At 36.3% G+C, this 14,663-nt stretch overlaps 1 long non-coding RNA gene across 1 annotated transcript; it reads left to right on the top strand.

Annotated features, from left to right (window-relative positions):
* Positions 1-344: 344 nt before the first annotated feature.
* Positions 345-8,424, top strand: LOC136692497 (uncharacterized). The gene is made up of 3 exons (XR_010801949.1): positions 345-479; positions 6,633-6,703; positions 8,394-8,424. It is a non-coding gene; the product is annotated as an uncharacterized lncRNA (long non-coding RNA).
* Positions 8,425-14,663: the final 6,239 nt, after the last annotated feature.

Here is a 14,663-nt window from a genome sequence, read left to right as displayed (position 1 = left end):
CACTCTCAGATTTAGGTCTTATAAAACAATTTGCAATATTTTAAGCTGATCCACTCTAAAGTCCTCTAAAGTGGAGTTAATTAGCATTTTCTGACTGTAAGCATATGCACCCACAAAGTGTCCAAAACTGTTCTATGATAAAAATGTAAGTTTATTCTAATGCTTTGGCCAGATTGCATTCTATAGCGCTCCTTCTGTCAACTCCAGAAGAAGAAGAAGATGACGAAGAACAAACACCTTTATTGATCCCCTTAGGGAAAGTGCTCCTCTGTATTTGACCCACGTGTGGTAGCAAACACACAAACACATACTAGTGAGCAATACGTCACACACACTAGGGGAAGTGAACACACACACACAACCGGAGCAAGGGGCTGCCAACCACCTAGGCGCCCGGGGAGTAATTTGGGGTTAAGTGCCTTGCTCGGGCACTCGGGCCGCGAATGAATTTTCTCCTGCTCAGCGTGCCTGGATATTTTGTGAGTGATCTCGGCACACCATCGTTGTCAGAGTCTTTATTATTTGTTTGCAGATGTGTCTATCAGTTTTGATCTGCCAGGTTCAAGCGAAGCGTGCAGCAGAGTACAGGATGAAATATAATAAATAACACCTTAAATTTTGAATTCACGAAGCTTTGCGTAAAAACAACTTTCCACACGTGCGCTAGGAGCTGAAGAATGTTACATTGCCATGTTTCTGTGGCGCTGTACGCAAGTGAATACTGATATTTGCTCATGGTTTTTACCGGTGCAGCACATCTCCTGTGACTGTAAGTGATTTTTAAAAAAATGAAATACGTGATGTTACATGTTTATGTTGCAGAGTGTTCAAGGGCGTTGTGCTCCAGGTGTAAACAATCAATAAGCAGGGGGATTTTTTATTTATTTACTTATTTATTTTTTACCGAGAACGGTGTGTAGGTAGGATTAGTTCTGAAAAATATTAGTTAGCGTCGTTAAATGTTTGATGAAAACATTTTGTCAATTAATTATTTTGATTCATGACCTGCTCTTCTTGCTTATGGGGTTAACTCATCTTTGTATTTTTTCCCAGACAGCGAGCATATATCGGTCCACTGGCATAAAAATGCTGGCTCACCACTGACTGTAGATCACTGCTGATCCACCATCGGACCACTCAGATTACTGTCCTGTACAGGATATAACACATTTTTACTCTCCTCAAACAAATTTTAAATTCACAGAGACTTTTATTCTGGAAAACAAGCTAATACAAGTATCACCAACAACTATGAGAGATATAATAAGGAGTATAAGCCTGATATAAAATGATTATGATGAAAATGTTGACACTGCGCTGGATTAAAATTATTTACTAATCTTATTTATAAAGGATAAGAAAAGAACCTAATGAAGGAAAAAAATGTAAATTGCACTGTGAATGGAAAAGTGCTAAAATGTGGCATTTTGTCTAAAATTCTGTTCAATCACAAGCGGTCCGCCCAGAAAACGCTGTGCAAAACATTAGTGGACCTCCAACTTTGCTCTCAGTGGGCCAACAGTGGTCCGCTGTCTCCTTGCTATCAGGGTTGCTGCTAACACTGACATAAAACAACCATTATCATAACAAAAATAGGCAAAGTACCACCAGTGACATTTACCAATAATACTTATACTTAAACACAGGATTTTTAAACATGAATTACCTGTAAAGTCTGTTATATTACCACTGATACCTTACAGGTGTGGCATGTGACCAGGCAAGGATCAGCCCTAGCTAGAGTGGGGAGGATATATAAACAAACATATACAGACTAACCTGAAGTAGGAAAAAAACACAGCAAACATAAAATCACATTTTTTTCCATACATTACTGTTCTCTTGCAGTTTGGATGTATGTAATCAATAGTAATATCTAATCAATCAAGCACTGTGCGCTGCATGTGTGAAAGGACCACTCCAGATCATCTCTGGAGTTTCTCTAGAGATTCTCCAGAGTTCCTGTGTGAAAGAGGCACAAATGTCATTACGTGCAACCTAAGATATTGTTTTCATACTAATCTCCCAATATTGTTTCCTTAATGTGAAGAATTTGAACTCCTTGTGCGATTGCAGTCTGAGAATGTCAGTAACGATGTTATTCACTTGCCTATCTCTTTCCCCAGTGACATTTTTACCAAAGCCCCAGCACATCCGCCCACCAGCCAGCAGCCACATGTGTGATAGCAGCAGCTCAGCGATTCCAATCTGAGAGTGTGTGGGAAAGAAAGAGAGCGTGCAGAATTACAGAGTAATTAGAGCTGATGTGGAGGGTACGATAGATTGATTGTTCTAGTTAATTCAAGAGTCAGTTTGAGGGGCAAACCATATAGAATGCATTGTGAGCTTGTGCACTCACTGTTTTCTCACAATGAAAGAAATTAAATTTAGTTATAAGGAACATTTAAACACAGTACGTTTAGTTCAAATTAATCAAATAAATAACATCCTGTAAGATTACATCTGAATGGAATAATAAATATAAAAATTATTAAAATGTAAGTGACTTGGAAAATAGTTTTTACATTATGCATTCTCATATAATTTTCAAAAGAACCATCTCATAAAAATGTTTGTACAGAGTCTGATTAGGATCCATGGCTTTTTCATTTTAGAGCACACAAACACACACATCTATTTACACAATTCGTTATGCAGTATCCCTAAAGGCCATAGAGGATAAAATGCAAAGGCTGCATCCCAAAGCATGCAATGAAAGGCAGTTTTTATAAATATGTTGGGGGATATTATGAGAAAGATGTCTGCTCCACTCAGCAAAGTTCTCCAAGTACAGTAAAGGCTGCGTGAGTAAAGAAAGCAACCAAAATATCAATCCTGTCTTTTAGTTACCCACAATTCACTGTCTACAACCCCTGGCAAAAATTATGGAATCACCAGTCTCTGAGGATGTTCCTTCAGTTGTTTAATTTTGTAGAAAAAAAAGCAGATCACAGACATGACAAAAAACTAAAATCTCCAAATCTCTAAATTATAAACCGAATTCCTACCCAACGAACGAATATCTGAATATTCGGGGCCAGCCCTATGCAATAATATAGATAAGTTGTGACCTAGCATAAATCTAATAAAGGCCTGTACATCGGCTGCAATCTTGGTCTGGGATTAAGCTAAATTATACCAAGTCTTCCCAAGTGTTTTCTCTTATCCAGCACATAACTCCCTATTTTCAGAATATGTGGTCAAAAAGTATTGTGATTAATAAACAGAGAATTTTATACTCTCTAGAACTTTATTAGAAACTAGAACAGTAATAACCTGCAACCAGCTCTCCATTTGAAGATCTGCTTTATTTACATTTTTTAGATTCAACCTGCATCTAAAATGATTCTGAAATTTTTTTGATTGTTTATTAACTCCAAAGCAAAACTTCTTAAAAAGGTTTAAGAATTTATGAAGTTCTTTTGTTGGAGTAAGTGAGGAAGACCATGTTTTTCACATTAGTAAAACAGCTTCATGTAGAACATGCTTTTAGTTTTTCTCTTGCATTCCCATAGCAACGTCATCTGCAAGATATCAGGCAGATATTTATAGAGATTCACATTAAAGACTTTTTAATATAAGATACATTTTCATCATACACTGTATAGCCAGAAGTATGTGAACCCTGGCTCATCCAATACTACTTCTGAAATTATGGGAAAGGCTTCATCTTTTCTGGGAAGGTTTTAAACTAGATGTTGTAACACACTAGTCCAACAATGTTTACTTTTTTGGTTCTATGATTAAATCTCATTTCCACAAGTTAACACAGTTACCTGGCATCTTAATGAAACATCTGCCACATGCTTTGGTCAACATAACACAAGGATCAAGCTTCACAGCACAATTGTGTTACATAAGCTGTTACACAGCCCTTTCAGAACAATGCCTGATCCTTTAAATGATGATGAGCCACGCATAGCACATCACAGCCACAAACGAGCAGTAGTGAAAAGCAAACAAGCAGAAGCTCTCATTTTTCACCATTTCAGTTCAACACTATTATATATATATGCTAGTTTTATCTAATTTATCTCACTTCATTTCCTTCTAAGCTATAGTTATCGGGGTTTTTGCTTGATTCTGTCATTTCTCTGCATGTGTTTCCACCCTGTTTTTTTCTCTGAGCTTGTCATGTCTGGTTTACATGGTTTACTCAGACAAGGGAGCAATGTGTCTCCAATGTATCATTTTATTACAGAGTAATGGGAGCAAAATCAGATCCCCATCAATCACATATTTTCTGACTTAGGTAACCAAAAAAAAAGGTGTCTTAATTGTGTTATTTCACAGTTTATGCATTGGAAGATACTCCAGAAACACAAATGTGTAAATGTCCCCAGTGATGCCTCAGCCATCCAAGTTTGGAGTTGTAAAAAGCACAGTTGGCTTCACTTTTTTTGAATGGGTAAGATGGTAATCCCTTTCCTTTCATCACAAGCAAAATGTAACTATCTTATGTAGCTTTAGTTGTGTTAGAAATTCGGCATTGAAGAGTCACGTGCATGCAGAAAAGCACAGGCACAGCTTGGTCATCAGTTTGTCACCAGTTCAGTCTATAGCCAGGTCATTCTATACCCAATCCAGTCTGTTCTCAGTCCAGTCTGTTCCTATCCAGTCTAACACCAAATATTTTAGGAGGGCCTTATATACATTGGAGAAATGGGGGAAGGTCTTCCAAGTGGGTTGAACTGTCAGCAGGAGTTCAAGTGGAGGTTGGCATCATATGTGTCAGAATGTTCAAAGGAGCATGTTGCTTCCCCTCACTCCTAGGTTGGTGGCATTGCATATGACTGGGAAAATGAATGGGGTGAATGAATGGCAATGACTTATAAAAGAATTTCAACAAACGTTTATTGAGAAATCTCTAGCATTAGGGTTGGTGACCAATGCTCTAGATTTTAATCAGTGGCCAGTTTTTAATCACGTGGCTACAGCTTGATGAGTTTTATTAGCTGGCAGTATTTTTAACCCAGCAGAGAAACTGAAGTGTGTAAAAACACTTCTGTGCTTTAAAAAGTTCTTCACACTTCCACATCAATACAACAAAAAACAAATGGTTCTATTAGGAATGGACAATCTAAGAACATCACTCTTAAGAGCCCTTTTTGGCACCTCTAATTTAAAGAGCACACAATAGTCCACTGATATATTTGTCTTCTCCTATGTGATACTTACCTCTGGACATTTTTAGAGAATTGCTAAACTCACACCAAACCAAACTCACCATCTTTGTTTGGTTTCATTCAGAAACTGCATTTTTAAGGAGGATACTTTTAGTAGAATTTAAATGGAATCAAATGGAACACAAAGCTAGCTCACTTGTTGGAGAAAATAATTGCTTAGAAAAAGATTGAGTGACCATTTTCTAAAAAGAAAGGGCAGGAGAGATGTAGCATGGAAGAACCATTAAATACTATGAGGGGGAAAAATAAACACAGCTGTTGCATAAACGATGGATACTAATTACTTTCTCTAGTCTGGAGAGATAGCACACTTTCTTTTATTCATATCCAACAAGCGTGGCCTGATAAGCTCATGAAAAACAGCCACCGGTCTGTTAATTGCAGAGAAAGAATATGCATGTGTATGTTTATTTGCTTTCTATCTCTCCCGCCTGCCCCCCACCCTCTCTCTCTCTCTTTCTCTCACCAAGTCTACCTACCTCCCAGCCCCTTTCTTTCTCTCCCTCTATTAATTAGAAAGATTACAGAAGCTGTAGATAATAGTGGGACAATATTGAGGACATATAGTATTCAAAAGTCTTCAAAGAGAATATGTGAATTGGTAGATCAAGTGCTGACCCAGAATTATTCAGCTCATGCAAAGCAACAGACAAACACTGAAAGGTCTTGCTCCAGCTTCTCTTGCTATATTTATAAGTGTCAAATGGCTGATAAATATATACTTCTTCTTATTTAACTTCTTTACTTATTTATTAAATCTTAAAAGTCATTTAAACCCTCATTACTAAAACCATTTAATTATGACCTAATCTGGTTACCTACAGAACCACTTTAAATAGTGTGTGCAACCTCTTAAACAGTAACACTGAAGATTTTAATGAAACTGTCTTTACAAGAATACACATTATACACTTTCTTACATGACACGCAGCATGTAAAAATGTTACGTATATGCATAAAGACTATAATTAATAGACATTTTTCCAGGAATATATTGACTTTGCGACAGAGCCACAATTGGCTGGATTGTGTATTATTGTCATTGACATTAAAGTGTTTATGACAAAAGGCACATGTAAATATTGATTAGACAAACAAAGCATGTGGCTCCACCATTCATGTGTAAAGTTAGATATGATGGATCTCATTATAGTTCATGTGTTTTTTAGGTTTTATTTTTTATTTTGTTTTTTTTATTAGTCCATTGCTGTTAGTGCTTGTTGTATGTGATGTCTGTAAGCGACTGAGACCTTGAATTTCCCCTGGGGATCAATAAAGTGTGTGTGTGTGTGTGTGTCTGTGTGTGTGTCTGTGTGTGTGTCTGTGTGTGTGTCTGTCTGTCTGTCTGTCTGTCTGTCTGTCTGTCTGTCTGTCTGTCTGTCTGTCTGTCATTCATTCATTCATTCATTCATTCATTCATTCATTCATTCTCGATTTTGGTCATAGGACAATGTTGGGTGGATATATTTGGAATATTGTAAACCTGGTTTTGGGAAAAGAAAAAGAAAACTCCTAAGGTATGGGACAGTATTTATTTAAATCCCACATTCTCAAATAATAATCAAAATATAATTTTTGGTATATTCCCAAAAGACAGATGGGATTAATTCCCTACTTAAAACACCGGCAGAGGCAGAAACACCGGCCTATAAATATATGAGTTATTGGGCAAGACCCATAACTCTACATTAGTCTAATTCTGTAGCACTGTTAACAATGTAAGTCACCCTGGATAAGAATATTTGCTAAATTCAAATAAAACTTAAGTAACAATGAGTATTCAATTGCATTTGGCCAGACAATTGGCTTTTCATAAACATTGGAAGCTGCTTATTTATGTCTGTATTTATAAGAAATATGACCTGATATGTGGCTTCACTACACATATGCACGAAGATTACTAAGATTGCCTGTACAAGTTGATTACAACTAAAGCTTTAACAAAATGTGAAGGATTACCCAACATCTTTCGCTGCAAGATGCCCCAGAGGGAAGTGTTCCTCAGTGACTGAATCAGTGGCTTATGCTGTTCTTTGTGCTTTCTTTTGTTGTTAATTCAATGAGGGATAGTGGAGGAATATCATATTGCAGGTATTCATTTTAGACATTCAGTCTTCATACATTTCATTTGAGTTATGCTATAAAAGAACCGCTTTTGGTTTTCTGAGCTCTTCATTTGATAGTTCCTCTTTAAGATTATTGAGCCTTTTTTTAATGTAATGATATTTAAGTTTAAAAACCAATCACATAATGTAAACACTTCATAATTGTGCTGCATAATAATTTTTTCACTTATTTTCCTTTGACTTATCCTTCAGTTGTTTGGAAGAGTTCATTTATATCTACTCAGAAATTCTCCATGTGGACAATTATAATTGTCTTATAATTATATTATAATTTATATCTTTTCACTTAGAAATATGGCCTTTAGCCAATTTATATGCACATAAATGGCAGATGAGTTGTGTTTGTGTATTTGTTCCCCAAAGCCATGGCTGCAGCACAGGCTTCTGAGAAATGCAGCCTTCTCAGTTTTTATGTAATGACAAGTCTTTGTGAACTTTTCATGTGATGAAAAAAATCCACAAAATATCATAGAAAAATTAACCTCCAAATCGAGGAGATCTTTCAATTATTTAAAGATCTGAATGTTCCTATCAGATTTTCCACACCCTTTCTGATGATGCCACCACATTTCTACTATTTAACTGTGTCCTTTGTAGGTTACAAAAGAGGACCTTGGATACAACCTATGCTTTGGGTCACAGCTATTGTCTCTTTGAAGGGGAACATGATGTCCATGACCCCTTTAGAGCAGCATTATTTGGAAGACAGCTACAGCTTTAACTCATTGGTTTTATATTGTAAGGATAGAATATTTAAAGCAGCAGCAGTGTGCATAATGGTAAAAAATGGACGAGTTACATACTGATAGATTTGATATCATACCTTGTTGCTGGAGTGTAAATTGCCAGCTCAATTACAATTAAATATTGTTAAAGTTACAGATTGCTACTGGAAATTGCATTTTGTCTGAAAACAAAATATTTGGATATTGTTTAAAATATGCTACATTACAAGAGTTCATAATATTGCTTAAGCAGTCCTTCGTGTTTATCAAAGCTGTGCTGTTGCAGCTGATTCTAAATGACTGTTATCCAGTTCTGTGACTAGATTTAAAAGCTTTGACTCTGCCTCAATTTGCAGGTAACTCTATCTCTTGGACCATGTGAGAGTGTTTGGAATAAAAGTCAGTCACTTTCTTGTAATGAATCCATTGTAAAGGCATGATGAAAAAGGATTTACTGCTTTCTTCCTTTGTGTGTGTCACAGCTGGTTAAGTTTTCACCACTCAGTTTTACAATAGAGAATCAGTGCTTTGTCTTGGACAAAATTTCAGTAACTGGCCACAGAACATGTTTGACCTTAGAAATAAAAATAATTTAATATGCTGTCACAAGTTTGTAATTTATCTTTTCTTGGACTGTTTATTATGAAGGACAAGGCATTTAGAAATCAAGGCCAGTTTCACATGAATGGATATTTTCACTTTTTAATCAGCTAGAACTTGGTATGCAGTACACAAACTCTAAGCTTCTGAGACCTTATGGTTGGGCTACAGTGCTGTCATCTAGATCAGGAGACACAGACAGCAAGGTGAAGAAATAGGGCACACAGGCCAAGGAGCTATACACCTCTGACAGCTTCTACACACACAAAAGTTTCTAACTTTGCTGGATATAATCAATGACGTTTTTAATTTGTTTAGGTAAATTTTGTTGTACTTTAGGTCTGAGTTCTTTTACTGTAAGAACATTGCAGCCTCATCCACTAAATATATTAATTCATTCATTATCTGTAACCACTTATCCAATTCAGGGTCGCGGTGGGTCCAGAGCCTACCAGAGAATACACCCTGGAGGGGGCGTCAGTCCTTCACAGGGCAACACAGACACATTCACTCACACCTACGGACACTTTTGAGTTGCCAATCCACCTACCAACGCGTGTTTTTGGATTGTGGGAGGAAACCCACGGGTACACGGAGAGAACACACCAACTCCTCACAGACGGTCACCCGGAGCGGGAATCGAACCTACAACCTCCTTCTTTTTTTTTTTCTGTTTTTAAATTATGACGATTCCAATTTTCATATTACACTTAATTTCCGTTCTTCAAAACCTATTTTCCATAGCTCAAAATTTAGGTATTAAGATGGTTGCTTATAAAATTACTTACAATCCAAAGATATCAAGGAAAAAAATTATGTCTGGGTTCCAGAGTCAGGTTGTTGTTCAGAGAAAACAAGCAGCTTTTCTCAGATAGGTTTTTTGACAGATACACATCCTTTCAGACCCATAATATTAAGTTGTACTTTACTAAAGTGGAAGGATGGTAAGAAACAAGCAAAAGTGGTGCTCAATTTTAAACAGAGGGAATAAATTGTTCCAGGATTTAATGTCAGGAAAGCAGAGAGTTCTGGCTCAGATCTGTAACATTTTTAATGGTTTATTGTTTTACTCAGTTCCACAGTCAAATGATTTGTCTAGTGAGACCTTTTCAAGTTCAGCTGATAGCTCCTTCAGCCAGTGGAAAATCATAATTGTATGTTTTGCCCATTGAGTTTTTCTGTTAATGTCAGGGTTTTTGTAATGTAAATGTCCAGTAATTCCTTTACTCTATAATTAAATGTAATATTAAGTGTAAAAATGTAATATAGCCCAACTCATTAGTTAATGTGACTATATTAAATATAATGACTGCTGTCAACCACATTGTGAGCTAGTTATATATCCAAGTCAGATTTTGTTCCCTTTACCTCACAGTTGATAATACATTTTCTGGCTTTCACTAAAAATGCTAACATGTTTATTTCAGGGGGGAAAAGAAAGCTAAAGAGTAAGCTTAATTAAACTGATGTGAATGTTTTTTTATTTTAATCATTAAAGATAATATCTAAAGACCTAGATTTACTGCCAGTAGTCAAAATGTTTAGTTGTTTATAATGCAGGAAATGAAGTAGACAAACACATTAATCACTGATTATATAGTATATGGTGGAAAAGACCCTGTAAAACTATCCCATTTCCAGCCCTAATTTATGATTTATTTAATGGTGACTCTTTTCTCTGGATGGTTGTATTTTATATAATATTTTGGATATAAATTCTTTAAATTGAAATAAGAGCATAGCTAAATACACTGTTAAGTAACAGAGTAAGTGTTTTTTTTTGACAAAATGGGTCTCCAATAAATGTTTAATGCATGGTTAATCCAGCTATAGAGTTATATATAGCCACTGTAAATATTTCAAAACATTTACCCAAATTAATTTCTCCTTCCTCTGGGTAGAGCTTCACTCATCTCAAGCTTTCATTCCCATGTCAAAACATGCTTATTTCTGGACAATAAAATAAACAAAGAAAGATGTGGAAGGAATGCAATAAAAACTCTTAACATAATAGATGTGTTTGTTTCTGCTAAGATCATAAATCAGTGATGAAATGAGCTTCACTGAACTTTTCCTGTGGGAAATTTATTCAATAAAAAAAGTGAGTAGAACAAGCACTTTTCTTTACTAAGGCTTGAGATAAGTAGTGGATTCCTGTCAATCAATAAAAGATCATTAAAAAAAAAAACTTCAATAACAATGATGTGTCTGTGTGAAAATTGGGTGGGTAGATTATATCTGACTGTGCATAAATGGGTTTAACCCACTGCTACTATTACTAAATTTCCCCTCCAAATGGGGACATTTAAACTACATTTGCTTCAGTTACGGAATTCTATAACTCCAGAGTGACTTATAGAAATGGTTTGTGATGGACTCAGTGTATGCACCCCAGTCAGTGCAGAGAGATGAGTCCTAAATTCACTAAAATAGCACAAGAAACAGGAGACAGTACTGATACCTTGAAGAGAAAAATACAAAATGAATGTACTCAGTGCTGATATATAGGAACGAGCAACAGTGCAACACAAGACATTTCAGCAAGTGCTAGATTAGTGTTCATTTAAATGCTGGGAGGGACCACCATCAGGGACACTATGATGTTTCAAGCTGGGATGTGCTTGAAGCTTCAAGAGCTTATGTTATGTTATTTTTGATTTTGACTATTGTCATCGTGAATGGAAGTGCTGAACTACTTTTGACTTTGTAGCTTAGAGCATCAGAGTTTTAAAATGCCAGAAGCTACAGGAAGTCATTGAAGGGAATTCAGCAGGGGAGTAGCATGAGTGGAGTTACTAAGATTAAAGACTAGATGTACTGCCAGTTTTTGGATCATTTTCAAAGCTCTGATGGTGCACTGATAAAAACCAACCAGAGGCTGACTTAAAAAATCCCCCAAAAAATCAAACAGTCCATGGACTGCAGATGGAAATTAGTCATTGGGTTAAATCTGGCATATTTACATTATCTAATAATGAAGGTGAATTATATGCTGTCCCTGTTCATTGAATAAATTTAAAGTGAGTTGCAGGAGAAACCCCCTGTAAGTGATTAGAAAATATATCAGGAACCATGATGACTTTCCTAGAAGAAACGGTCAAAATCCTTTGCATGTTGTAGATCAGAAACCTGAGTACCTACAGTACTCGATTCTACTTGTTTTTTGGTACCTGGTCCTTGGTTTGTTTTCAGATACCATGGCTTCCCTGAAATGTATCTGGTGATGTTCCAAAACGCTGTCTCTAAAGGAACTGCAGGCTTTGGAATTCAGAACAATGGAGAAGTTAAGTTACGTTAAATTTTGTTTACTCATAATGAGTTAGCATTTTTGGGACTTAACATGGCTCTGCACATCAGTTCAGACAAGTTAGTGTAGTTTTTTGTCCTATGTTGTACCCTCCAGCTCTCACAGGAGTCTTGTGTTAGCCATTCATCCAAAGAGATTTTACAAATGGCAAGTTTGTGCTTGATGTCTGCATTTTGTCCTGATAGACAAGGCTCTCTGGCCAATCTGTGCTCTGCAAGGTTTACATGTCATGTGTAGTCCCTACTCAGCCCACTTGGATCCACAGGTCAGCGGGTAGTAAAAAAATATATATACCTGGTTTCTGAGACCAGGTTGGCCTAATGGAAATGTAAACAAGCTGACTTAGATACCATGAGTAGATACCATGCAGTGGAAAAGCACCATAAGTGAGGATTGAAACATAAGCTGAGAGCCATAATTGTACGACAGATACACAGTGTCTAACAAAGGCCCTCAAGGGTACATCTTCAGATAGGTAGTAGTTAAGGAACATAACTTTGTCTATCCCAGCTTGCGCCCATTGATCCTGGGTAGGCTCCAGACCCACCGCAACCCTGAAATGGATAAGCAGCTACAGACAATGAATGAATAAAACAACTTTGTCTATTCTATAGTATTTATACAATATTTGCATATGTGTATATGCTATAACCATCTGATTCTAACTCCAAAATTTATATACTGCATGTTTGTAACATATAAATGAATAAATGAATAAACAAAACATATAAAAATGTAAACATATGCACCTGTCTTGGCTGGAGATGTAAATGTAATGTACTTTTAAGTTACAAATAGGGACCTGAAGATTATTGGTATACATTTAGAAATAGACATTTGTATAAGATATGAAAGCACCGCGACCCTGAAATGGAGAAGCGGAAAAGAAAATGATGATGATGATGATAAGATATGAAAGCTGAAGAAGTTCATATCTATGATTTGCAACTGCATTTTTAACTAAATTTGTTAGAATATGTTTTTAGCCGTCAATTTTACCTAAAAAAGAAAGGGGCAGTTATTACTCTCCAAAAGTGTTGAGCTCTAATGATGTTGTGTTAGCAGCAAAGGAAAAGGAATGGTGGCTGGTTTTACTTGTCTCTGAGGAAGCATGTGCAAACCTTCCACACCTGCTTAGTTGGACTGTATGATAAAGAGTCATGGGTAGTGGGAGGAATTGGCAAAGACTTAAAACAAGAGATAAAATCATTTGGGTGTATAATTGAAAAAGGTACAGAATAATTTAATTTTAAAATGTCTACTTTGACATTTTTAGAATCTAAACAACCCCTTTGTGCCTGTCGTTAGCTAAGACCCTGGAATAAAGAGAAGGCAGAAATCAACATGGATGCAGATTGGCATGTGTTTGTTTGCATGTATTTTTTTGTTTTCTGTGACATTGTGCAATGGATATTTTTTGGTTCTTGCCTTCCAGCATTACTGACTGCTTTCCTGTGTATTTGAACAAACGGATCCATTTTTTCAAAGTCCCTGTAACTGATGAAACCTTTGATTAGGAAAACATCCAAGCTCAGCTGCCTCTCACTGTGTAGGGGAGGAGGTGAGGGTCACTAAAAAAAGCTCCTCTGTGTTTACCTCACACTCACACTATGCTCCGGGCTCACATCCACAAACAGCATTTTGGATATTTTTGATGGAAAATGTGTGTGTTGAACCTGTGATGTGTGTGCCACCTCATTTTTGACGTCATTAGTGATATATTTGTATTCTCATTTTTAGGTTGCTTTTCAAATGATATGCTTATTATGCGATGGGGAGATGAGAGAGATCAGCCAATAATGACTTGTATAAAAGTCAATAAATACAATGACACAATAATAACAAATGTTCGTATATAATTTCAGATTTGATTGAATGGAATATAATGCTATTTGAAAAGCTTGTCTAGTGACAGTAGCATGGAAACAATATATTTAAGTGGAGCACTGACAGACAATTTCTAAATGCAAGTAGTATTTTGCAGACGATAGTATTTGGCAACATCACACTATTCTGTGATATGAATAATTGACAGACATACGTTGCTACACAGAATGGATTTTATTGCTGGATGCCAGTCATTGTGATTCTCATGTTTTGAGAGTAGATTTTCTATAGTATGTCTAAATTTTTTTGTATGAACATTTAAGTCTGTAGGTAGAAGTGAAATGGGGGAGGATCGACTGCTGACGTTCAGATCTGCTAAACATAGACCATCACAGAAGGACTTTGTTTGGTGGAGAATAGCAACATCCATTCCTTACTTTTCCATGGTAACAGTGCAAATCTCGCTCCCCCCCCCCTCTCTCTCTCTCTCTCACTCACTCACTCTCACACACACACAAACACGTATTGGTGACTATACCAGAAAAAAAAAGACCAACGACTTTTATAACACCCAAAAGAAAATAAGAGAGAACTTACTGTAACAAACAAACAAACAAACAAACAAATCGACTAAATCCCTTAATACTCATGTCTGTTCATCAAACTGACACATTCAGTGTTATTTCATAGAAAAACAAGAAAAAAAAACCCCCACACTGACTTAAAAATGTTTTAATAGTAATTTTGGCCGAATGAAATTCTTATTTGCTAGTCCTCAGCTTACACATAAGCCACTACAACACGTGTGAAAAACTACATCAAAGTAAAAACTATGCACATCATTACTTTTATTACATTAAACACTAGAATCTGACAGTCATTGGTAAAGAGT

This window comes from Hoplias malabaricus, chromosome 3, assembly GCF_029633855.1.
Source record: "Hoplias malabaricus isolate fHopMal1 chromosome 3, fHopMal1.hap1, whole genome shotgun sequence".
Lineage (NCBI taxonomy): Eukaryota > Metazoa > Chordata > Actinopteri > Characiformes > Erythrinidae > Hoplias > Hoplias malabaricus.
This window is presented reverse-complemented; position numbering and strand designations above follow the sequence as displayed.